The following is a 27,484-nucleotide window of genomic DNA, read 5'->3' on the forward strand; positions in this document are numbered from 1 at the left end:
ATGGAGTACTCCGTTGAGGGAGAATCTATAACGCCCGAAGAGTTCGAGGCGGGAGAATGGAACTGGGTTTTGAAGGCGCAAGATCGATTCAAGAAGTTTGTGTACGGGGATCACTCCGAGAGTAGGCCTACCGAGAAACAGGCGGGCAGCGACGGGCGCCAGACGCACGGTGCAGCCCAAGTCAAGCGGGGGAAAGCGCCAGTGTTGAAGAAACGGGGACCGTTTCTGAAGATGCCAGCCAAGGATTTCAAGGTTGTGGGCCGGCCCAAGAATTGGGACTTGAGTATAGTAACGCCGAGGGAGCTCGGATGTGCCTTGAGAGCGGCAGCGGAGCTGACGAACGCGACTGTGGTGGAAGAAGACCTGGTGCGGGTCAATGAGACAAACAACACGATGACGGTGAGCACGCCGTGTATGAATCGTAGTGGGGCATATGCGAATGTAAAGACGCTCAAAGCTGGGCGGTCGTGACCTTGAGGTTTCGGCGTACGTGGCGGCGCCGGAGAACTCTGTGCGCGGATTAATTTACAATGCGTACAACGGATGCCCATTGGCAGAAGTTCGCGCAGGATTCTTGAAGAAGAACGAAGACATGGACATTTTGGATGCCAGACCTTTGGGCAAGTCAAAGGCGATTCAGATCACTTTCGGCGGGAAGCGCGTTCCCCGGCAAGTTATTTATTGGAACTGTCTGTACGCTGTGATCCCGTATAGAGAGTTAGTCGAGACCTGCTATAACTGCAGACGAGTGGGACATCGGGCGGACGTTTGCTATCGTCCGAAGACTAATCTGTGTCGCCGTTGCGGGAAGGAACATCCTGCACCACCGGACGGAGAGTCGCTGACCTGCACGCCGGACTGCATCGTTCTCCATGGGGCGCACAGCACGGGAAGCCGCAACTGCAAATTTCGTCTAGCCCGTCAGCAGCCGACGGGTCTGCAGCACAGCAACGAGGACAAGAGCCAAACTGGCAAGGAAGAGCGGCGTTCGCAGCACAGCAACGAGGACAAGAGCCAAACTGGCAAGGAAGAGCGGCGTTCGAGGCCCAGGAAGCGGTCATCTAGAAGTACGAGAGGCGATAGCAAGAGAAGGGACCGGTCAGCTTCTTTCCCGTCACTGACCGGACCCGAGCCTGGCAAAGAAGGAGGGCAAGGTTCCGGTCATGGAAGAAGTCCAAGTGCCACAAGGAAAAAGGTGAGCTGGCCAAACGCGGGCTCCCAAAATGAGACTGCTCGAGAGAAGGAGCTACAAAGGCAGGTGTTGCAGCAAGCCGAAACTATCAAAAAGATGGAAGCTAGGATGGCAGAGATGGAACGCGCGCTTATAACCGGCAGAGTAGAAAGGGTACAGACGCCGCTGGCCCCGGCCCCACAGAAAGCGGCGCAGGCGAACGCTTCTAGCGTGGACGATAACTGTACAGCTATGGTAGTGGAGAATCGGGGGACGGTCAAAAGGCCGCCGCCGGCAGATGAGGGAGCTCATGCAAAGAGAATAGCAGAAACTTCGGCGGCGGACACGCCGCAGCTAGTAGTTAAAGTCACTAGTCTTAGGAGGGACATGCTTACCCTTGCGGAGAGAGTAGGAAAACTGGAAGACAGGATAGGTTGGAAGGTCGGGTCGACAAGATCGAAGCCAGACTAGGCAAGATTGAGGAGCGTCTTGATGCCTTCACCAATGACTTAAGGGGTTTCCAGACCCAAGTAATGGGTATGTTTAAACACCTAAATGCTATGCTAGAGGCTAGATTGCCTCCCGTAGTCAGCCAGGAGCCGATGTTAGTGAACCTAGTGCCTCACCATGGCCCCTCGCCAGCAAATTGAGGTTTGGCAGTGGAACTGCAGGGGCTTCCGTTGCAAGCGGGGGAACCTGCAGTTGCACATACAAAATCTAGATAGTAAGCCGGACATTATAGCTTTGCAGGAGGCTAGCGACTCGGTTAAATTACCGGGATTTAGGACATTTACACCACCAGAGATTGATCGAGGGGGCGTATCGAGCGTCTCTACGGCCATGCTAGTCCATCGTAACACCACAGTGATTCAGCATACCATAGATAGCAGCAGGGAGGACTATACGTCCTGCTCGAGATTTTACCCAAAAGAAAAGGCGATAAGAGTCTTTGCTCTTAATGTATACTCTTTTCCAAAAGATAAGGGGGTGGGCTTGCCAGACCTCCTGATAAAGACGCAACGGCTAGCGGCTAGGTCTCAACTCATCGTGGTGGGGGATTTCAATGCGCCTCATCCGGAGTGGGGCTACATCCGAGCCAGCCCGAAGGGAAATAAACTTTGGCAGGTTGCCCAGGACCTACGATGGACGATCTTGAACAACCCGCTAGATCATACGAGGATAGGCAACAGCGTGAGCATAGACACCTCTCCAGACCTCACATTAGTGAATGGTATCAGGGATGCAAAGTGGGTAAACATGGGACAGCCACTGGGAAGCAATCACTATATCCTTTCCACGATATTTAGTGCTGCTAAGCACAAAGACAAGGTGAAAGGAACTCGAGTGACGGACTGGGACCGATTTCGGGAAGTCAGGAATGATACAGTGACCGGGGAAATTGAGGACTTAGGAGCCTGGGTTGAGGCACTCAAGCAGGCCGTGAAGAGTACCACAAAAGAGGTTCCAGCGGAGAAGGAGGGCTCTACGGCTGACTCCAGATTGTTACACATGTGGGAAGCACATGCGAGTCTCCGGAGGTGGAGGAAACAAAGGCATAATGGTGTGCTCCGTAGAAAGATGGCCAAGTTAGAACGAGAAATCCAAACGTACACATTGGAGTTGCAGTGCAAACAGTGGGGGCAGATTTGTGACCGGATGAATGGGCAATTCGGATGCAAAAAAACATGGCAGTTGTTGAGGCACCTTTTAGACCCGACGGCAACCAAATCTGCGCAGAAGGGGCAAATGGCTAGGTTAGTGGATCGGTATCAAGGCACGACTGGGGAGTTTATACATGAACTCTGAAGACGTTACATAAATGCAGAGGCGGGCGGTTGCTTGCCGGATTACTCGGGGGAGGAAAACCTTGAATTAGATGCAGACTTTACGGTGGCGGAGGTGGAGTTTGCAATGGGTCACCTTCGTACCACGTCAGCAGCGGGTCTGGATGGGATTACTAATAAGATGCTGAGGAACCTGGATTTCAAGTCAGTAGGGGCACTCACGAATTTGATGAATAAATTTTGGGTGGCCGGGGAGATTCCGCCAGAGTGGAAGCATGCTAGGATTACATTTATTCCTAAAGCAGGGAAGAAGCTCTGCATTGAGAATCTGCGTCCCATCTCGCTAACATGGTGTTTAGCCAAATTGATGAAGCATGTGGTCCTGAACAGGCTTCAGGGTTATGTAAAGGACAAGGAGTTGATACCTGAAACAATGATTGGTTTCAGGGCTAATTTATCAACGCAAGACGTCATGATACAGCTAAAAAAAGACGTGGTTGATCCTGGGTACGGCACGGGCACCAAGGCTATCTTGGGGCTCGACCTAACTAAGGCCTTTGAATATGTTACCCATGAGGCAATATTGAGGAACCTATCGGACATAAGACCGGGGGGTAGAACCTTCCGGTACATCAGATCGTTTCTGGAGGGTAGGACTGCGGAGATTATAGTCGGAGAAATGAAATCGGATCCCTTCCCATCGGGGCCGGGGGACACCGCAAGGGTCGGTATTATCGCCGTTCCTATTTAATCTCGCCTTGATCAAGATACCACCCAGGCTGCAAGGGATATCGGGACTTAAACATGCATTTTATGCGGATGACATTACTCTTTGGGTAACAAGAGGCAGTGACGCACATTTGGAAGAAACTCTACAGCACCCGGTGGATATTGTTGAGGAGCTAGCAGAGGAAGCAGGACTCTCGTGCTCTCAGCCCAAGTCCGAGCTTTTTGTGCTGAGGGACAAACCAAGAGGGATACATGCGAGGCACTATGTGCCGCCACCGCCTTTAGAGGTCAAAGTGGGGGGCGTACTGGTCGCTGAGGTCCAAACGATCAGGATCCTGGGTATGTATCTGCAGAATAACAGGAAAAATAGCGAGTCCTTGAAAAGGCTTCATCTTGCCTGCATCTTGCCTGTACTCACCTATGGGGCTGAAACGTGGAGGCTAACCAAGAGAGTTCTACTTAAGTTGAGGACAACCCAGAGGGCTATGGAACGAAAAATGGTAGGGGTAACATTAAGAGATAGAAAGCGTGCAGAGTGGGTCAGAGAAATAACTCAAGTTACTGACATTCTAGTAGAAATTAAGAAGAAGAAATGGACATGGGCAGGACATGTAGTGCGAGGAGAGGATAACCGATGGTCGCTGAGGGTAACAAACTGGATTCCAAGGGAAGGAAAGCGTAGCAGGGGGCGGCAGAAAGTTAGGTGGGCGGATGAGATTAAGAAGTTCGCAGGGGTCAAGTGGATGCAGCTAACACAGAACCGGGTTAAGTGGAGAAATATGGGAGAGGCCTTCGCCCTGCAGTGGGTATAATCAGGCTGATGATGATGATGATGAAAAGGCTTCAAAATACGGTCAATGCTACCGTGAGGCTAATCAGGAGAATCGCTAATCGTAATAGAGGTGTTAAGGAAAAGGACTTGTGTAAGCTGGTGCAGGCGTTTGTGCTCAGTAGAATAGTGTATGCGACGCCTTATTTGAAGTTGGACGCGACGGAAAACGGCAAGGTGGAGGCTTTGATTAGGCAGGCATATAAAGCGGCCCTTGGGTTGCCTCACAATGCGTCTACCGAAAGGCTGCTGGGATTAGGGGTGCACAACACCCTAGAAGAACTACGGGAGGCGCACTTGGTGATGCAGCTCGGTAGGCTTTCAAAAACAAAAGCAGGAAGGGACATATTGGAAAGGATCGGCATTGGAGTTGACGCTCCAGCTGGTGACACTAAAATTCAGATTAGGCGGGAAATGCACAAGGGCTTGTACATAAAACCTTTCCCAAGAACATGCACCCAATACATCACGAGGACCGCAGGAAGGCAAGAGCCAAAGCTTTACATGTTAAGTACGGGAAGTACAACGGGGCAGTCTATGTAGGTGTCGCCGAGTATAGGGACAAGGACGCATTTGCAATTGCGGTGGTGGACGGGCGGGGACGCTTGATCGCCTCCGGATCAGTCAAAACCCGCTCCCCAGAAACTGCAGAGGAAGCGGCGATAGCACTAGCTATTACTAGTAGTAATGCTGACTTGATCTTCAGCGATTCCAAAACAGCCATCCGAAATTTGGTGAGGGGCACAATATCTGTCCCAGCGGCGCGATTACTGAATCGGGCCACGGGGCGAGGGACTACGGAGGCGGAAATTGTCTGGGTACCAGCACACTCTGCGAGTCCTGGGAACGAGACGGCTCACATGAATGCTTGAGGTTTCGTCAGCCGAGTAGGTGAGCCGGACGTTCCGGGAAGGTCCACGAGAGATGGGCTGGTATCCTTTCATGACATTACTAATCATTTCAAACTTGAGCGGAGGGTTTACCCACCCCGGACAAGCAATTGGTGAAGGCGCAGGAATGCGTCTGGCGATGATTGCAGACTAGATGTTTCTTCAACCCATACGTGTTGAGCAAAATCTACCCGGACATTCTGCCGGAGTGCAAATGGTGTCAGGAATTGGCAACCTATGACCACATATTATGGAGCTGTAGCATAGCACCGCCACCGGCGGATATTATGCGTGATCCTTCCCTCGAGCAGTGGAGGCCGTGTTGGCCAGCTCAGACCCGGTCGTCCAGACAAGGGCCGTGGAGTGGGCCACCCAGGTCGCCGTCAGCCATGGGTTGATGGCCATGTAACACGGAACCATCCATACGTGCTCTCTGACGATAATAAAGTTTTTCCATCCATCCACCCCTTTCTTGAATGGTTTGATCTCACAGGTCCAGGCATTCTGGTCGCTTACAAATACGTCCACTTCTTGTGGTGCTCGTGTCCTGCAATGGTTGCAGGTGTCTTGCTGTACGTCTTGCTTGTCCTCTGTCGGTTTGTACAACGGAGGACCTTGGTTCTGATATTGGCTGTGTTACCACGCAGTGTGATGCAGCTCCAGCGAAGATGCGCACCGCTGTGCCTGGTGGTAAGCGCTCTAGGCTCCGTACTTTGTGCCGGGTGTCGTAGGATCGTTTTGCACGAGCTCTGTAGGCTTCATTATTTTGTCTGTATTCGCTGTCTTCCCACTTCGGGGCTAGCAGCTTCGAAGTGGTTGGTACTGTGGTGTTCAAATGACGACCCATTAAGAGTTCTCCTGGTGAAAATCCTTCCACGCTGGGTGTGGCCCTGTAGGCAAGCAGCGCTTCGTGTATGTTGGAAGACTTCCTCAAAAGCTTCTTTGCTGTCTGCACAGCCCTCCCAGCCATACCGTTGCTCTGCGGTAGTAAGGGCTTGAGGTTGCGTGTGAGGCTCGCCAGTGATGCACTAGTTCTTTGAACTCTGTGGAAGTGAACTGCGGCCCGTTGTCTGTGCGTATTGTCCGTGGAACATCATACCGAGCAAACATTGGCTCCAAGACTATGGCCATGTTTTTTGTAGCTGTCCTCGGCAGCTGTTCTAGCTCGAAAAATCGGGAGTAGTAGTCGACTACTACATTATACTCTTTCCCCTCCAGCGTGAAGAAATCCATGCCGACTGTGTCCCAAGGGTGTGCTGGCAATGGGGTTAGGAGCAGGGGTTCTGTTTCTGACTTTCTGTGCTCTTCCAGTCTTTCTGTGACACTTTTCCACGTAGTCTTCAATGTGCTTGCCTATGCCTGGCCACCATATGCATTCTCTTACCCTCGCTCGGCACCTCGTTGTGCCCAAGTGGCCTGCATGGAGGTTTTCCAGAACCTCTACTCTGATGTCTGGCGGGATGATTATTCTGTCGCCTTTGAATAGCAGACCATCAACGAGCGAAATCTCACTAGCCACCTCGACGTACCTTTTCAGGTCAGGCGACAGCCCATGCACAGTTGGCCATGATGTGGTGCGGTAGCCATCTTGGAAAGTGTTTCGTCTGACTGGATGCTTGCCCTGATTCTGTCCAGCATTTGGTTTGAAGCAGGGAGCTGTTCAAGTGCTAATTCTTCAAACTTGCGCACTGCACTCTCGAGAGTTCTTTCTTTGTCTGCTGGTTTCCCAGATGGCTACCGGGACAGAAGGTCAGCTTTGTACAGCTTTTTACCGGGAGTGTGGGACATGGTGCAGTCATACTCCAAAAGGCGCATCCTAAAACGTTGAAGGCGAGGACTCAGCTCGTCAAGTCGTTTAGTCATCAGCAGCGGTATTAACGGCTTGTGGTCCGTTTCCACGTGAAAGGTTGATCCCAGCAGGTATTTGCGGAAATGTTCGCAAGCCCATGTGATTGCCAGTGCCTCCTTTTCGATTTGGGCATATCTTTGTTCTGTATCCGTAAAGGAGCGTGATGCATATGCCACAGGTAGGAGCTTTTCGTGCGATTGCTGTAGAAGTACAGCCCCAAGACCGTATGAGGAAGCATCCACAGACACTGTGTGAGGCGACTGAGCATTGTAGTGAGTGAGAATCGGTGTCCTGCTTAAAGCTTGCTTAAGTTTATCAAAACTCTGCTGCTGAGCTGGGCCCCAGTGCCAGTCGGCGTCTTGGTGGAGCAAGTCTCTGAGAGGCTTCGTAAAGTGTGCTAGCTCTGGAAATTTCGCTAGGTGGTTTGCAGAGCCCAGCAAAGACCTGACTTCTGACACATCACATGGTGGGTCGAGCTGGATTATTGCCCTTACCTTTTCCGTGTCGGCGCTGACTCGTGTTGAGTTTATGACGTGTCCTAAGAATGTTACTGCTGTTTGTCGAAATGAGCACTTGTCGATGTTGAGGGTAACACCTGCATCTTCCAGCTTCCTCAGCACCAGCAGTAGGTTGGTGTTATGTTCCTCAGTTGTCTTCCCTGAGACAATGATGTCATCTTGTGACAACTCACACCATCTAGTCCTTTGAGCAAATGGAGCATTTCTCATTGGTAGAACTCTGGCGCTGTGGAGATTCCGAAGGGAAGCCTCAGGAACTGGAACCCGCCAACTGCTGTGATGAAAGTTGTGTATTCGCGAGAGTCCTTGGACAGTGTCATCTGCCAGTACCCTGTTCGTGCATCTAGGCGGCTGAAAACTGTTGTACCTGCTAATTTTGCAAGTCACTCGACCACCGTAGACTTGAGCACACGTTCGCGTAGTATTTGTTGGTTGAGTTGACCATAGTCCACGCAGATGCGCAGCTCATTGTTCTTTTTTCGTGCGACAACCATTGGAAAACACCACTCGGTTGCTCGCTTGATCTTTTGGATGACTCCCAAGTATTCCATCCTTTCTAGTTCTTTCTTCACAAGTGGAAGCAGTGGAAGAGGCACGCGACTAGGATAACTGACTGCGTATGGCTCAGCATCATTTTTGACTTTGATGCGGTACTCAGTCTTCATTACACCAAGCCCTGACGTTATCTTTGGGTATGATGCCAAGACGTTGGGGACATCAGTCGATTGTGCGAGGGTTTCGTCTAGCTCTAGAGGGCACTGTAGAATCCCAAGTGATTCTATAGCTGGTCGACTGAGCAGCGGTTCTTTTAATCCTTTGATGATGAAGACTGCTTCTTGGACTTCAGTGTTGCGCCAGGTGACTGTTGCATCGATGTATCCAACAGTGGCTATCGCTGTCTGGCCTGGGCCTATCAACAGCTGTTGCGTTGACTTGATGGGTCCCATGACGCTTCTGTCCTACTGTTCGTGTGCGATAGCAGTCACATCAGCGCCGGTGTCGACCTTGAAGGTAAAAGGCAAGTTGTTCACGGTAGCAGTAATCCTCCACGGCGTGTTCACTCCCACTTTGATTTCGCCTAGATATAGCTCTCCGACGTCATTTGGTCGTTGTCAGATACTCGAGGTCTCGTCCTTCGGCTTAGACATGCAGACGCGGGCGTAGTGGCCTTTTTTTCCCACACTGGTTGCACGTCTTGTCTATCCCGGGACAGTGTGTCTTCGTGTGGTCATGCACACCACCACACAACTTGCAGTGTTCGTCTCCCGTCTTGTGTGTACGTTGAGGGTGCGGCTTGAAAGGCACGTTCGCTTCGTTCCGGCGAGTTTTGACGTTTGTCTGGCCCCGAACTTCTCCAATGTCGAGAGCTGGCTGTTCGATGGAGCGAATTTCCTTGTGTTGAAGTTTCATGCTCTCTGAATTGCGGGCATCTGTGATTGCTTTTTCGAGAGTGAGTTCTGCGTCAAGCTGCAGGCTCTCGCTAAGTTTTACGTCTCGCAAGCCGACCACGAGCCTGTCCCGAATCAGTTCGTCTTCGAGAGTTCCATCAGCCATCTTGAACAGTTCAGTCGAAATGCGTCGACGTTTTCATGCTGCTCTTGTTTCCGAGAGTTAAATCGCGCTCTCTCATAGATGACATTCTTTCGAGGTAGGAAATGCTTTTCAAAAGCACTCACCACGGCGGAGTATAATGCCATCTGTTCGTCTGTCAGTTTCAAAGCAACGAGCACGACCTCCGCTTCTTCGCCCACTGCGTAGAGTAATGTGTAGATTTGCGTCGTCTCGTCCTGTACTGTCAAACCGGAGATGAGTCGGTAGCGTTCCCACCTGCGGTGCCATCGTGTCCAATCTTCGGGCTTGCGGCAATCGAGCTTTGTCGGCAGTTCCACGGCGAGCGGGTTGAACGTCATTCTCGGAGTGCCGCTCGCGCGCTGTTCGTTCGCGCCGCGAGTGTCTGGCATGAGGCTGCGGCCAACGTTAATAGAACTTAGTTCTATTAGCGTTGGCTGCGGCCGCTTACGTTGGGCTCGCTGTCCTTCCGGGTGTCACGTTGCGTTGGTTATCCCGCCGCTGCCACCATGTGATAGACGTAGCCGGTATAACAAGCAAAACTGTTTATTTATACATAAGGTAATGGCGCTCGTTCTCGCTCTGCTTGGAGCGGTCGCCCATGCCGGGGTCTCCCGGCGGTCCGCCTGGTTAGCTGGCCGCTTGGGCGCTGTCGTCAGTGGCGCCCACAACATATGGTAAATACGCATTGTTGTCCCAAAGTGGAATGGGCTATGAGGGGTGCAAAATAAGCAGCATAAGGTGACGCGCTCTTGAATAAACTGTTTCTAAGTATATTTCGCTGCAAGCGATCTTGGAGGGCGTTGCATTAGCGCTCATGCCACCTCTCTTAAATAGTAAAAACAACAAACTGAGGGCTTTCTTACGGGCCTTTATGTAAATATGTACAGCTGTTAATGACCTTGGCTACGTCTGTACGATGAAACAGACATCAAACGTCTCTTTATCAAGCAGGATGAAACAAGTTCGCAGCGCGCACTAGGCGAATATGCTGCAAAGATTTAAAAGATTGATTTCTTATCCAGTGAAATTCTGACTTAAGTTGCCTGTACATTGAGCTAGAAATATAATTTCTAGTTCTCTGTATTTATTAGATATATTGTTCTTGAGAGTGAAGGTGCTTGGAGTAGCAAAAGTCGTCATATGAAAAACACACTTTCAGTCATTCATTCGTCGACCTTCTTCCATGTGCTACCAATAGCTTCGGGAATTTGTTTTTCATATACATATTTACATATACAGGAATAACCCAAATCATTTCAACACGCAAACGAAGCTTATGCATCAGAATATTAGCTCGCGCGAACTGGTTTTGAAGGCAGCGTCGCTTGGCGCTGTGTAATCAGATGCATTTCTGCCTACACAACATGTCTGTGCAGACCGCAGCACCACCTTTGTTTACTAACATGACGCTTGTCTGTAGGTCCATAGCCATGCTGAAGCTCTAATCAATGTGTGTTGATAACTGTCCTTTTTACAGATTAAGAAAGCATTCACATCAGAAAGGGCGAAATGAACGATCCTTAAATGGGTTTGTTTAGTCGATGTTTAAATTGCATTTCTTGAATGGTTCGCTGTATAGGACCGTCTTCAGAACAAAATATGAGCAAGCCTGTTTGTTTACTCATGCTGTCTGTTCATCTGATGTGTGCTAATGTGGAGTAACGTCCTTAAGAAAGAACAGTGTAGCCGATGTGGGCATGCTATTCTACCCATGTACAGCCTTTCGTATGGCAGTGCAACACGAAATATTCGCCACTCAAGCACGCTAGTTAAGGTTTAGGTGCCGGTATTATCTGAGATAAACCATTTCATCATTTCAGGTAAAGGCAGGTGTTCCACTTTAAAGCCATGGTTGATTGATTTAGTAGCAAGAAAAGTGCTTAGTTCGGTAGTAACACACAGGCTCTTGACTAATCACTTCGTGGTTAAGTGCAGTTACTTTAATTCGCTTATCGCTGCCGGCTTTGATCTGCTTTGTGTAAGCTACGCCCTGGACTCCATCATGGCTCCTGTGACAACTTGTAAAAGCCTCACAGTAAGAGGTCATTATCAACTTGCTTCTGGACTGCTGCTGACAGCATGCACTCATGCTAGCTTCCAGTAATCTGCATCGTGATTTTGAAGGCATGCACTGTTCACAAGTGGAATTTAGGTGCTTCAATCCATGCTCTTCAATCCATGTGGGACTTTCCTCAGAAACACAATAGGTAATCCTCGGGACTGCTGCGGTATCATCAAGCTGCCTAATTTATTGCATGGTTACTGACTGCACTACTTTTGCACTGTCAACCCTACCATGAGTAGGCTGGCTTTCAGGGCTCATTCATTTTTGGGGGTCTTGTTACTATAACTACTGCAGGTTGGTGTGTCTCAAGTAGCATCCCAGCTAATACGAAAGTGCTTGTCACAAAGCAGTCAAGCCTCGCTCGCACATTTCACATTAAACCTCACTGGTTACACCAGTAGTTATGAGGCATTTCTCTAAGACCATGCACTCACACTGCTCCTAGGCCCGGCTTTTTAATTTTTGAATGAATGAAGCATAGTGGGTGTATGTGGTCTTTCGTGCAATGTGCATGTGCTCTCTCAGCATGTATGTGCCTCCAACCTTTCACTCTTTCCATTTGGAAGCACCATTCAGGGAAAATGTTCATTAGAGACCACATGCTTGTACACTTGACCTGTCCCTGTGTGGATTCCCGCTATAAGTGTTGTTCTTGAGTGGCTGCTTTCAAAACTGTTCATCATTAGAGTACAGCAATGTAATGTTGCATGTCTTCCAGAACAAGGCTTTTTTTCCATGCAGTTAACTTCATGACATCATCTGATCTGGAGCTGAAACACACCTGCAGCAATACATAGTGTTAAAGACTAAAGCACAGCCATGCAATTTGCAGAATGTATGTAAGCATGGAAGATAAAGCATGGTTTGTGATTTGAAATCTTTGCCCTCAACTTTGTCTTGTTGTGTGGTCCAAGGCAGCCGCTGCAATGCGATTCCCATAGAACCAATCCACTTGTAGACCAATAGCCTAATAGTACCAATATCCCAACAGCACCAATACCACAATAGGACCCATTGGACAAATAGGCCTATTGTATGAGACAAATAGGTCTATTGGTGGCAATAACCCAATAAGTTATTGGTTTTTCTATTGGAATATTTGCTAGGGTTCCTATGAGCGCTAAGCCTACTTTTCACCACCAGTCGGCCAGCCTGGCGACAGAAGCACCGCCGCATCGTGCTTACGTCACAGATCGGTGTTGGTCTACACACAAGCAGCGCCGACAGCTGCCGGCTGCGCTCGCCAGAGAGGGCACATATCGACGCTTTACGCTCAATTTTCACTCGCTTTGGGATGTAAGCATCATTGATTTGTTGTCGTAATTGCGAGAACTACACTCCATGGCTACATGCAACCGCTAAAGCTTGTGAATGCGCGCTCCGTAATTGCCAAAACTCTAGGCCCTAACTTCGCGTACTTGCGTTAAGGCCTATTCATCGCTGAACAAGCCAGCAGCTCTGCGACGACTAACATTTCTGGCCAATGTAATTGATGATGACAAGGGGGAACAGAGAAAGTTTAGCTTCTTATTTTTCTTTTTCTAACACGGTGAAGAAACAAGTGCAGCTGCTCAGGCTGTTCACTCAAAGAGTTTCAAGTTCTCGCTCAGCCTTCGATCCGACCAAAACAGATCAGACGACCAACCACTGATCAGTTCCGTCTGCGTCACGCGGCTGAAAACCTCACACTACGGTGATTGGCCAGCGTTGGTCATGCTGGCGTCATCGCCGATATAATGCGAAATATCACGCGTCGATAAGCTAAAGGAACCGTGCAGCCAACTGACTGTGACCGTGTCTTGTGCTGAAGAAAACATGCCAAGAAAACAATCGTTAGCATGACCAGCATGACAGTCCTGCCTTGCATGTTAGCGTCCATGCATTATGGCTCAGACAGGGAAGATTGGGAACGAATAAGGTGGTAGATAGTACATGCATTTGGCATTTCTCAAATACTTCTGAGTGTTTTCCAAAACGCATTCTTTTTCAACTGTGCAGAAAAATGAAATGAAGATGTGAAACATGAATGCACTCATGATACTCATGTACATGCACGTATTAATGTGCCTTCCCGGGTACGTACTGGAAGCTGCAACCCGCGGCAATGCTCGAGACGGTCCTCAAACAGCAAGTCAAGTAAAATAAATCGAGTACGGACTTGATAGATGAAACACATTTTGCGAATCAGTTAATTTACTGAGCACCCACCGCCGGACACCCACCGGTAAAAATAGGTACAAGCGTCCCCCGGCCTGGCGCTCGGCTTTTATAGGGGTGTGCGTTTGGAAGAAGCTCCATAAACCCTGCTGCGCGCTCCTCCTCCGCAGTGGGCCCAAGCCCAGTTTCGAACCTCACAGCCTGCAAAGGTGGTTCAGTTTGTCTTGCAAAGGTACTTCCTTTGAGCCTCAGCTGCAGCAGTCCTAAAAAAAAAACTAAAAACTTTTCTCGCAAAGTCAGACAGCCGGAAAATCCGGACTTGCCATGGGACTGCAGTGATCTCTGAGAAGTGAACTTCATCAGTGACAGTGAACCTTTACGTCTTTCGACATGCTGGCTTAGAGCGTTTCGCACTTGAAACAAGGCTTTTCTGAGTTTTCGCGTGTGCAGGACACGACTTGTTTTCAGTTTTGACCCCCGTGTAACACGGTAACTCTAACCACCTTTGCAGGCTGAACTGTTCGAAACTATTTTGCCCCAGAAGGAGCGAAGCGGGGTTTGCGGAGCCTCTTCCACCATCGCACTACAAGGATCACCGCAGCAGAAAAAGTGACTACCGCTGAGGCTACTACCGAAACCTGCACCAAACAGACATCTCACTAACTGAGCTAAATAGAGGATGGGGGAAAATAAAAAGGGCCACATAATGGGCTTTTGCCGCGCGAGGCGGACTTACTGTTCGATGGCGGAACGAATCACTGCCACATCGGCGCAACTATTCCGGCCGCGACCCCTTTCCCAAGCATTTCACCGCAGAAGAGCCGAGCACCAGGCCGGGGGAAGCTTGTACAGATTTAAAAACCGGTGGGTAACCGGCGGCACCAGAGATCGAGCCCGGTACCTCCCAAATGCGAGGCGGATGCTCTACCACAAAGCCACCACAAAGGGCCACATAATGGGCTTTTGCCGCGCGAGGCGGACTTATTGTTGTCCGATGGCGGAACGGATCACTGCCACATCGGCGCAATATTTGGGCCGTGACCCCTTTTCCAAGCATTTCACCCCAGAAGAGCCGAGCACCAGGCCGGGGAAAAGCTTGTACCCATTCAAAAGCCGGTGGATAACCGGCGGCACCAGGGATGGAACCCGGTGCCTCCCGAAGCGGTGGCCTTGTGGTAGAGCATCCGCCTCGCATTTGGGAGGCACCGGGTGCGAATCTTGGTGCCGCCAGTTACCCACCGGTTTTTCAATGGGTACAAGCTTTCCCCCGGCTCGGCTCTTCTGGGGTGAAATGCTTGGGAAAAGGGGTCACGGCCCGAATAGTTGCGCCGACGTAGCAGTGATTAGATCCGCCATCGAACAACAATAAGTCCGCCTCGCGCGGCAAAAGCCCATTATGAGGCCCATTGTTTCTTGAACCAACATTTTAGTTCATGGCCCCTTTTCCCACGCATTTCACCCCAGAAGAGCCTAGCACCAGGCCGGGGGAAATCTTGGACCCATTGGAAACCGGTGGGTACCGGCGACACTTGGGATTGAACCCCATACTTCCCGAATGCGAGGAGGATGCTGGGCCATAAGGCCTGCGGTATTTTGAAATAAATAAATAAATATGAGCATAATATGACGCAAAAGTCTGCACTTGTAAATGGTAAGAAGAGATACGTTGCCGCACATACACAATATAAGTAAACAATGGAAGAGGAAAAAGAAACACACAATGTCCACCACGACTGGCAGAAATGAGCACTGTTCTTGAGATTGTACTAGACGTTGTGCTCTATAAAGTGCCGCACATGCTCAAACCATTTCCATATCACCGGTGTCGTCTGCTAGCTGCCCGAGCGCAGCCTGCACTAAATAATCCTTTTGAAAGTCCGACATCCAGCGGCATATTATCAGAGAAAAAGTGAACCCATTTTGGCAGCAGCCAAAAGTGACCTCCCCATACACCGAAAAATGCATGAGCTGGCACCGTGCTCGGGCGCCACTTGGGCTGCTGTGGATTACCGAAGTCTAGTGACAAGGTGGCGCGTATGCTGAAACTAAAGCCAAGAATGAAGGGTAAGCATGACAAACGTCTCTTAAACCTAATTCATATTCATCGTTTCATCTGTGCTTTTACTCATTCATTTTTAATGCGACAGCATTGAAAGCCCCGTTTTCCCCCAAAACCTTGCATTGTAGTTGACAATGTTGTGAGCAAAAGGTCATGAGCATGATTCCAGCATTTGGTAATAAGCAGGTGACAGTTTTGTGGGTCAGGCATTGATTTTTGGTGTTGGTTTGTGTAGGATGATGAAGCCGCATGAGATAGCCAAATTGCCTGGAGCTCCTTGCGATTGAAGCGTGCGATGGCAATCAGGCCCTTCCAAGTCGCACTTTTGTACAATGTTGCTGAAGCAGCTATATATATATATATATATATATATATATATATATATATATATATATATATATATATATATATATATATATGTGCGTGTGTGTGTGTGTGTGTGTGTGTGTGTGTGTGTGTCAGGTTGTCTTCCAGATAATGTGGTAGCTTATGACTGTATGCTAATGAATGTTTGAGATAAACGGATCAGTGATGAAGCAAATAGCAGTATGCAGGTACAAAAATGAGGGTCACCTAGTAGAAACTCGGACTGGAGGCAGTCACACTGCCACATCATACCCTTAAAGGTGGACTTTAGGTATCCCTCCAAGTTTTAAAATGAAGTTTAATTTATTTATCCGTGGTCTCTTTTTAGCACCTGCTTTCCTTCTGGATTTGATTTTCATTCGAAATCATTATGTCGATTTAAGGTGGTCTCATTCCTTGCAAGTTTGGAAGCACGGGCTAGTTGCTAGTTCATATTGGGAAATATGATGGCACACTCTTGAGAAATGAACAAAGCACTGTATTGAGATTTCTTTGTCCATCTCTGAAGAGTGCGCTGCTATTTTTTCTAAAATTCTTTGTTCTTACTGAGCTTTTTCATTTAACCTAAGATGCATTACTTACAGAATGAAGAAAAACATGCGTCTTTGTTTATGCCTCATCACTTCATTTTGTGGTATTTTATTTTTTTTCTTATGTCTATAGCCCTGTGTTTCAGATAAAAAGAACGACCGAAGTCGCCCTGCTTTGCTATATTGAACAACAATGCACCTCAAAGTCATCCTGCTCTAAAAACACGCATGAACATCAGAGCACATCCTACCTCCGATTATCACTCTCAAAGTGTCGAGCATGTAGAAACCATAAGACAGTAGGCAATGCCAGTGAAGTTAATCGCCGCCTGAAAACGCCCACAGGCTACAAGGTCAGCCAATCGGTGTGTATGTGTGTGAGGGCTAGGTAAACCTTCTGAAGTGTGAGTAGAATCAGGGTAGCTGCAGCTTCTCTACACTGCCAGGAAATCAATCACTGAAAGGACTTTGATTAGTTTGGATACTTATCATGCAGTATGCTTTGTTGGCCCAACTGGTCACATGGCAATACATCCCCTTCCCAGTTGGAGTTCTGCCTTCTCCACTAGTGCAGAGTGCATGTAGCACGTAGCAAATAGTCTGCACCTATCTTGTATAGGTAGAGTAGTGTGTTGTTAGTCTGTGAAGATCTACTTCAGCACAAAGGTTGCTTTATAATTTAAGCAACAGCGATCCGATATCACGTAAAGCTTGATAGATTGGTGGAGTGCAATACACAAAGATTACATGTATAATGTATGTTCTGCAGGCGCATGTACTTGGTAGCACTGCTACAATATCTTTCACTATTCAGGATCGATGACAAGAATTCCAGCCTACCTACCGCCAGCTGTCGTGAACACCACGATTACTATATTACTGCATTCCACAGTGGCTTATCCAAAACCAATGACTCGGTCAAAAGAACACGAGCACACTAGAGAGCTTAGATGTTAGCTTGACTGGTTCGGGGTGTGTACTGAATTGGGTATGGCAAGGACCTTGCAAAACAGGAAGTCGCGGCAGTTCTTACACTTCACACTCTGCTAGATGTAACTTTTTTTTCATTAATTTGACAGTGCGTGGATCTTAAATGAAAGTAGCAATTTTCAGTTCAATTTTGCAAATATATACGGCAAAAACTGTGCAATACAGTATGACGCTATATCTGGCTAGTTGTACATACCATTAGGGTTGTTCTTTGCTTCTGCTGTCTGCAGTGCTAAAACCTCGCTCCTCATCTCCCTTGTATATGAAGTAATCAATTACAGCCTCTGCATTCCAAATACCTATATATTTCAACCTTTGTACAACAACCTCTGGAGACACCACATGCAAAGATTTGAAAATACGCAAGCAGATAGGCTAAAATGACACTTCAAACTAACCTCACGGTGTCTATACATGATTGACTGCTGCCATGCATTCAAAGTACAGACATGTCTGAATTGTTCTTTATATGCCACAGAGCTAGACGATGATAATGATGGCAGCCAGCAGCTGCAGTACCTCGGGGTGCATGCGGTGCCACTCTACTTTGCAGATTCTGTTTCCTTCCAGATAACAGGTTTTAAATTTACAAGAAACTGTTCACATATAAGTGTAGCCCTTAGTCGAGTGTGAAAGGTACCCTATGTTTTCTTGGTATGGATTATCCCATATTGTTTAGGCTTTTTGAGAAAATGTATCGCATAAAAATATCGCCTTTTCTCAGTATTAATAACACTCAGCAAAGTTCTAGACTGCATTATGCGAAAATAGTCCGCAGTCTACCTCTCCGTTCTTGCCACCCTGCTGAAAGATATCTGTTGTCTGCCTCTAGCAATGTATCTATCTGTTATTTCAGGCTGCTGGGAAAGTGACACTATGCATAGGCAACCATAATAAGTGTACGTATGGCATCCCCACTAGCAATGTAAAACAATTTGCCCCTACAGTGATCTTGCTTAGGCTGTTTCAGCTAATTGCTTCTCTTTTCATGATGCTATTTCCTTGCACCTCTAATTAAGGCCACTTCAATTTTTCATGTACATACTCTGGGGGTAAAACCGCAGCCATTTGTTGGGAAACAAATCACATGACTACATTAAATTTGTAATCTGCAGCTTTTACCATACATTTACAGTGCATTAACAGAGCTATCTATAGATACATAAACTGCCACAGTGCCTTTTTGTTTACTGTTAAATACGAATAAGTCAGATATGCACCCTAAATTATCAAGCAAACTTCTATGCCCTCCGAGCATTCAGGCGGCTGACCTAGTCAATGGTTGTGGGTGAGCCGCTTCAGGAATGCAATAACAAAGCAGTTGAGGTGTTCACGACAGCTTGTGTAGGTGGGTCGGAATTTTTGTCATCAATCCTGAACAGTTAAAGGCCAACCAAGCACGTGTGTATGCAGAACATTAATTGTGCGCATAGTTTTTGTGTAAAGCATTCCAGCTGCACATCGAGCTTTAAATAAACTTATACGCGTTCGCCGTTGCTCTACTTTTGAAGCAACCTTTCTGCTCAAGTAGATCTGCACATACCAACAAACCTGGTAGAAAGTGGCCCTATACCATAACACCATCGGCTGCTGTCTAGTTTCAATTGATGAGTGCGCAATGCCCAACCTACAAAGAAGAGGTGCAGATTATTTTCTCTGTGTGCTATCCGCGCTCTCCAGTAGTAGAGGAGGTGGAGATCCAATTGGGCAGCTAACACATTGCCACGTGACCAGTTCGGCTAACAAAACATACTACGTGGCTGGCATTCAAACTTCTCAGAGCCCTGTCAGTGGCTCATCGATGCCAGTGTAGAATAGCATGAGTTTGAAGCTGCTGCTACCCTAATTCTGCTCACAGTTCAGAAGTTTTGCCTAGCCGGCACACTGACACACCAACGGACTGGCCTTGTGGCCTGTAGGCATGCTCTCGGGCAATGGTAAACTTTACTAGCAATGGCTTCTGTTAAAATTTTTTGCTCGACACTTTCTTTAAGAGTGATAATGGGAGTTAGGATATGCTCTGATCTTCATGCATGTTTTGACAGTAGGGTCACTTTATGGTAGACTGTTGTTCATTATAACAAAGCGGGCTGACCTCGGTAGTTCTTTTTGGCTGAAACTCAAGGCTATATAAACAACACATATTTTGAAAATAGCTCCACCCTCGGTCACAATAAGCACTTGTTATAGCTAACTTTCAATATAGGTGGGCTGTAATCCAGAGCTACGAAAAAGTAGTGAGGCCAGTAGCAAATTCAATAAGTGATCACTTGTACCAGCTACCGAGGGTTTTTTCTTCAGTCTCGCATATCGAATACACACCCATGCAGCAACTGTTGAATTAGGCTTATAAAAAACAATAAAACCACAACAGCAGGCAATAAGGCATAAACAAATTTATCTCTTTCTTCATTACTGTAGGTAATGCACCTGGGGTGAAATGAAAAAGCTCAGCAAGAACAGAGAGCTTCAGTAAAAAATAAACCGCACTCCTAATACATTGACAAAGAAAGAAATGACAACACAATGCTTCGTCCATGTCTCAAGAGTGCGTTGTGTATTTTTTTCCCAAGATGAACTACCAACTAGCTCATTTTTCTACCCTTGCAAGCACAGAGACCACCTTAAATCGACGCGGTGCTACAAATGAAACTAAATCCGGAAGGAAAGCAAGTGTTAAAAAGAAATATCGGAAAAATAAATTAAACTTAATTTTCAAACCTAGAGGGACGCTTTAAGTCCGCCTTTAAGGGTATGCTGCTATTTGCTTTCTCACTGATCCATTTATCTCAAACATTCATTAGCATACAGTCGTAAGCTACAACATTATCTGAAAGACAACCTGACAGGTATAAATATCTGCTTTAGCCACATTGAACAAGAGTGCGACTCGGAAGGGCTTGATTGCCATCTCATCCTTCGAAGCGTGGCCTGGTTCCGCCAGGTACCCAGCGGCTTTTCTATGGGTACAAGCTTTCCCACGGCCTGGTGCTCGGTTCTTTGGGGTGAAATGTTTGGAAAGGGGTCATAGGTCTCAAATAGTTGCTCCGATCTAGCAGTGATCAGTTCCGCCATCGGACAACAATAAGTCCGCCTTGTGCGGCAGAAGCCCATTATGTGGTCCTTTTTTTTCCCCAAGCATTTCACTCCAGAAGAGGCGAACATCAGGCCGGGGGAAAGCTTGTACGCATTGAAAAGCGGTGGGCACCTGGCGGCACCAAGGATCGAACCCAGTACCTCCCGAAGGTGAGGCGGATGCTCTACCACTCAGTGGGTCCGGTAGCGGCATGGCGAATGGCTGTTTTATTCTTCCTTGCTTCATCTTGCAGATTACCGCTTGCATCGATGACCACTACACGGAGGACAATGTCATATCTGTATGTCGGCCACGCGGCAGTACGGTTCTTGTGAACGTGGATCCCATCTACAGCGGCTCATGTGATTTCGCATCACATTGGAGCGTGCCTGTCAATGACAACGAATTTCATCCGTACCGAATAATGCTCAACTGGACAAACTGCGCATGGCGGACTACGACAGCGACATTCACGTGGTCACAGGAAGCTGTAAAGCCAGACTTGCTGCCTCTGCCCTTCATTGGGTCTGGTCTGCTCTTCATTGTCACGCTAGCGGCATGGCGAACTGCTGTTTCAATCTTACTTGCTTCATCTTGCAGGTAAGCAATAAGCATAGTGTACATTGCTTCAGAAGGGATGATCGTTATTTGCTGCTGCTGCCGGACCCAGAGCACTTTTTGTTTGCTACATTCCTTGAAAGCTTTATTATTACTGTCTGGCGACGTGGAGACCAACCCTGGCCCTGGAAAAACTGAACAAATGTTGACAGAACGGCTAGCACGGCAAACGCGACTAAGCCAAATATGGAAAGTCTGACCGCTAAAATTGACGCATTTCAGGATAAGATTTCAAAAATAGAAGCATGGGCGTCGGCCGCCGCTAACGTCGACCAGCGCGTGCTTAATTTAGAAAAAACAGTTGCCGATCTTAGGAAAGCCATTAAGCAACTGGACAAGAAAAATGATGATTTAGAGAACCGACCACGTCGGAACAACTTAATAATCTACGGCCTCCCTAAACCGTTGGCTGAAGCGCCTGAGCAGCTACTTGCCTCTGTATTGGAGTTCCTCTCCACCAAATTGAAGATCAAATGCGACTGTATTGAGCGCTGTCACAGACTCGGTGCACAAAAAGATGAATAAGTGAGACCTGTAATACCCTAGAAACACAAAAAGAGCTAATTGACATCTACAATATGTCTAGGCCAAGAAATTGGCACTTCTAAAAGAAGTCACATTTGAGACGTTCTGTAGACCCAAAGGCTACAAGCCTTCTTGTAGCTCCGATTTAGCTCTGATAATTCTATGCTGGTAGAAGTCTTGAAAATTTCTCGCCTAGAAAATTGTTATAGTTGTTCTAGACATTGCTTCTAGCTGTAGCTCTGCTATAGCTGTGCTAGTAGACATCTTTAAACCTTCTTGGCTAGAACATTTCTAGCCTTGTTTTAGGTGTGTAACAGTTTGCAGTTTCTGCTCATTCTCCTCAATTCTGCATGTGAGGTCACACAGCGCTCTGCTTCGAGAGAATTTTTTCTCAATTTAATGAAATTACATAGTTAACTAGGGAGAAGGCGAATAAGTGAAGGCTTGCACTGTTTACAACACAATAAGACACAGCTAGAGATGGCACAAAATCAGTTGGCCTGAAGAGAATTAAAATTTAAAATTTTTTATAGAAATATAAATTTTATTTCTTTACCACCCCACCGATTATGTTTCATCTCTAGCTGTGTCTTATAGTGCTGTAAAAAGTGCAAGCCTTATCACCGTCTCCCCAGTTAACTGTAAAATTAAAAATTTAGAAAAAAATGTTCTCAAAGCAGAGTTTTGTGTGATCTCACATGCAGAATTGAGGACAATGAGCACAAACTACAAACCCCTACACTCAATAGTGAATGCACATGCTGAATGTATGAAGAACACATGCTTCTCCAGTCCGAATTTTTATTGCACTCCATCTACAAAAGTAAAAGCAATCAGCAAAAAAACTTGTTGACATATAGATTTGAGGAGCCTTTTTTGAAGGTTCTTCTGGAAAAGTGAATTCCAAACAACCTGCACTGGCAAAAAGTAGTTAAGTTACAGGCATCCATTCAAATGGACTGGTGTAAACTCACTGGTACCATCCACCCCGAAGGTTCTGCATAAAAATATTTTTTAACTTGTATTGATATATATAATCATAATACACACTGAAGGCATTGGTTGATCAGCTAAATTCAATGGCTTATCGTAAACTCCAGGTTCTAAATTTTCCAGGGGTCTTCAAGATAGAAAAGATTCCAACAACCTGCAAAGACACAAAAAAGCTCAAAATAATCAAACGAGCCAAAGGCAGGGGCAGTTGAGCTACGTGCCTGATTTTTGTGGGGTTTTTAAGAAAAGAAAAATATGCACTGAGGACGGAAACACCAAAATAAGGTGATACCACTAACATCTATTCAAAATGCCCGGACTATGCTAGCCACCATACCCGGAATTACCATGAACGCCATTAAAATCATTCACCTAGTAAGCCCATGCATTAAAAAAAACCCTCATAGCTCGCACCACAAAACGAGGTCGATGCAGTGGCCTCATGCTTCGGGCACTGACCTACATGAACTTAAAGAACAGTCTTTTCTAATGTGTTTTAAGAGAAGAAAGCTTTATCCACCCTGTACATACACAGAAAACCTTAAAGTGAGCTGAGGTTACTGATTTGAAAACGCTATGGTGCAAAGATGACAACAAAAACGAATAGGACACCATATGCACAAAACTACCAACTATTTATTGGAAGAAAACATGAATATTCTACATCTGACGCCGGTGAAGTGCCGGATTTTTTCGAACTGACCTATATAATTCCACATCTTCAACATGATCATTAGCAACAAAATAACTCCTCGAGATATATTACTTCAGTTTTACATTTGCTACCGCACATACTTAGCATGCATCAGTGAAGTTAACAAAGCCAATACAATACAGCTAAGTTGCTTGTTGGGCGAGTTGGTTGGGCAGTACATTAAAACAGCGCTAGAAATATGGACAGATAGAAAGACAAACACGCAATGTGTGTTTGTGTTTCTATCTACCCGTGTTCCTAGTGCGCTAGTCAGACGCATCTGCGGCTCAGCTTCGGCGTGCTGCTTTCATCATACAAGAGAAGTGGAAAGTTACTTACTGTTGAGAAATATCAGCTCCATATCACAGCGCAGCAGTGGTTGTAAAATATAGTGCGGGAATGAGCGTAAATGTCCAAACGCGGGAAACAAAGACAGCACACCGAACACACCATCGAGAGCACGTTAAGCAACCACTGAGCATGTCGAAAGACGACAAAAGAAGAGTTGAACGATGGGTGCGCGCGGGTAGCAAGCAGTCGCTAGCGACTGCAACGCCAAAATGCTAATAAAGCAATAACTGCCTACACAACCCAACTATAACAAGAACAATTATGGGTTTAATTTTATATTTCTTTTCTCAATTTAAACCTTATGGTTTGTAAAGAAACAAGAAAAAAGGCTGAATCAATGAAGCAATGTTGACAAATTGTAAATTGCATCGGCATCGAGCAGAACGCACCACGCAGCAGGCTTCAGCATGCGGAACGATGTTTGAGCGTACGATCGGCTCTCCTGCTGACTGTTCTCTTGCCCAAGCAACAAACAACTGGTATACATTATTTGCTATGCATTTTCCGGCAGTGCGGTGGTTTTCTCGTGCTCCCATGCAAGCCGGATTAGAAGCATGTCATTCGCGTGCCTCCCGTCGTCTTTCAGGACGCGTATGCCACCCCAGTGCGGCTTACGGGTGGCAATACGGTGGTTTTCTGGCGTTGGCCAGGCAAGCTGGAATGAAGAGGCATTCGTAGCATGAAAAACGTGTTGTCATTCGCGTGCCTCCCCTCGTCTTTCAGGACCGGTGTGCAACCCAGTGCAGCCTTACGAGCGGTAAATTAGCTGGACCGTAAATGACGGGGCTTTGGCTCCCGCTAGAACGAACCGCAGTTCAAACTTAGAGGTTATTTTAAAGCGGTCTTACCTTCTGTTCCTGATTATCAAATAATCAAGTTGAGACATTGGAGTAATGCAAAGCTGTGTAACAATTTATGTGCCGTAATTATTGCTTAATTCCGTGGCTGCAATAAACCATGCGTAGAAAATGTTTGCTGTGATTCGTGAACATTCTTTGAATAGGGATTCAAGATTCCGAACAGGTGAAACATGGAGTAAACCCTTTCTACAATAGTATTTGTGAAACATTTCTGAATAAACACTGCTGAGAGGTCTTTGGAAAAACATCTAATTGACGTCTCCAAAAAAAAACATATCTGAGACGTCTTTGAAAAGGCGTCTTAGTATAGACGTGCTAAAGAAGTTTTCCAGGAAACTTCTTTTCGTCGACGTCTGTGAGATGTTTTGTTCTAGAACAAGATGTTTGTAGCCTTCCAGAGCTGTTTAAAGAAGTTGATTAGATGTCATGTGTTTCGTGGGTATTGAAGTTAGTTGATCCCAGAGCGAAGGTCATAATTCAAAAGATTGCTTTTAAACTTAAAGGTTCACTCATGCATATCAGTGAAGATTTTTGTTTTCGTGTGCGACAGATACATAGAGTGCTCTGGGATGATTCTGTTGGGCTTAGGAAGGATGCAAAAAATTTTCGACTCAGCTTTGGCACCCTGATAGTGGATAACATCCGTTACTCCTGGGATGATATTAGCAAGTCGATTAAAATTTCCCCTAACATACCTACCAGCAGCAGAGAGTGACTTCGTAATGAGCACAACCTAATGCTTTTGAATATATATGCCCGCATCCTTATGAATAAGCTAACGGATTTTAATTGGCTAATTGAATGCTATCAACCATCAGTATTTTGTGTCACAGAGACCTGTCTTAACAGCTCGGTTACGGAAGGAGAGTTTGTGCACCCTAATTACTCTGTTTACGACGTGACAGGATACTTGTTAGGGGTGGGAGTGTAGCCCTATTATTGAAAAGGCATTGATTTCGTTCTGCTGCCAGACCTTCCTAACACCGAGTCAGTTTGGTGCAAATTGGTTATGGATGGTTCTGTTGTGGCTGTAGGCGCTTTATACCGGTCTCCCAATTCCGCTAATATTTTTCCCGATTGTTGTGATTACATACTAAAGCACAGGCTCCATGATTGTAAATTTATCCTTGTTTGTGATTTCAATAACCTTGTATTGACTGGAATACAATGTCTCCAAATGGTCGCGACAGGCCCGTTTTTGACGCCCTTATTGACATGGCCTTGTCTCTAGATTTGACACAGGTTGTGGGCAGCGCTACCTGTGAGAACTCAATTCTTGACCTCAGTTTTGCTAATCAAAAGTTATTACAAAATGGTTACAACTGTCAAATCGGGGAGGGCCTGTCCAATCACAAGGGTGTTCTGCTGAAGTTTGGTGTCCCTTGTGAGCCCAAAAGGCCTGATTTCCAGATTGTTAAAGATTTTGCTCGTGCTGATGACAGTTCTATTGTTATTGTTTTAGCATCTTCTTATGACTTGTTTCTTAACCGTAGTGGCATTAGCGGTTTTGATGAGTTGTTTGACAAATTTTGAAACATTATTGAAGAATGCATCTCACAATTCGTTCCCCAAAAGTGTATAAAGCGCAATGCGAAGCACCCGTGGTGCAACAGGGACATTATACATCTCATTAGGCGCATCAAAAGAGTCCGGAAATGCAGAAACATAAGCCAGAGTAGCCGCTGCTGCTTAGTGCAAAAGCTTCAAAGTGAACTAAAAACCAAATTGCGTGAAGCCAGAAACTTTTATTTCAATAGAACAGTATCAACATTCATGACAGAAAACTCAAGAAAGTTTTGGACAACGGTACTGCCAACTGCTCATGGCATTTCTTCATTCACTATTAACGATCGTCCTTCATCTGATCCTCAGATTATTTCAGAAGCCTTCAATAATAATTTGCAGTCGGTATTTTGTCTGGAGGATGGTATTAACCCCCTTTTTCGTGTCAGTAACAGCGAGCGATTTTGTGAGGCCACAGTTCTCAGGGGGGCTATGGCTTCTTCAGCCCGGCAGAGGATCAGCAATCGCAGGATCGTCGTCTGTGGATAACGGGAGGATGGTGTGAGGGTGTGTCGAGGAGACCGGATATAGAGGAGAAAGAAGCAGCTGTAGCTTGTTGTTTCCTGCTGGGCGGTATTGTATGCGTATGTTATAAACGGTAGCACAGAGTCCCAGTCCTTGTGGTCGGCGGCGACGTACATTGAAAGCATGCTCGTGAGGTTGCTTCGCTCGGTCAACCCTTTTGTTTGCGGATGATAAGGGGTAGAATCTCAGAAATGCGTTTGGCACAAACAATGAAGTTCTTGGACAACATCAGCGGTGAACTGACGACCTCGGTCGCTGATCAACATTCGGGGAGGCCCATGGCGCAGTATAACAGAGTGCAGCAGGGAGAGGGAGACTTGTTGTGCAGTAGCCGTAGGAAGAGCTGCTGTCTCACAGTAACGAGTGTGGTAATCAGTGCAGATGATGATCCAGGGGTTGCAATAATGAGACTTGTGAAAGGGTCCCAAAAGGTCTACCCCGACCTTTTCAAAAGGGGATCTTGGAGGCGTTGCAGGATAAAGTTGACCAGGAAGAGTGCCGATGGGGCTTTTGTGAATCGCACACTGAGCAGGGAGTGACCTAGCCATTCTAGCCAGTTAAGTACACCAGGTACACACAACCAGTGGGAAGCAACATATGTGCCACAAAACAAAGGTCGAACGGGCGCACACACTCCTTCTTCCTCTTCCTTCTATCCTCCATGCTCTGCTTGAGATGATATACGTAGCAATATATTGGGAATCCAATTTCAGGGAGTTCCATTACGAAATAGAATTCTGCAATTGTCATTTGCCTGGTGGGGAACAGTG

General features: G+C 46.8%; 1 pseudogene; it reads left to right on the plus strand.

The window, feature by feature from the left end:
- Positions 1–25,341, plus strand: LOC146172498 (uncharacterized; annotated as a pseudogene).
- Positions 25,342–27,484: the final 2,143 nt, after the last annotated feature.

Source organism: Amblyomma maculatum, unplaced genomic scaffold (genome assembly GCF_055883805.1).
Source record: "Amblyomma maculatum isolate TAMU_Amacu unplaced genomic scaffold, ASM5588380v1 scaffold_13, whole genome shotgun sequence".
NCBI lineage: Eukaryota > Metazoa > Arthropoda > Arachnida > Ixodida > Ixodidae > Amblyomma > Amblyomma maculatum.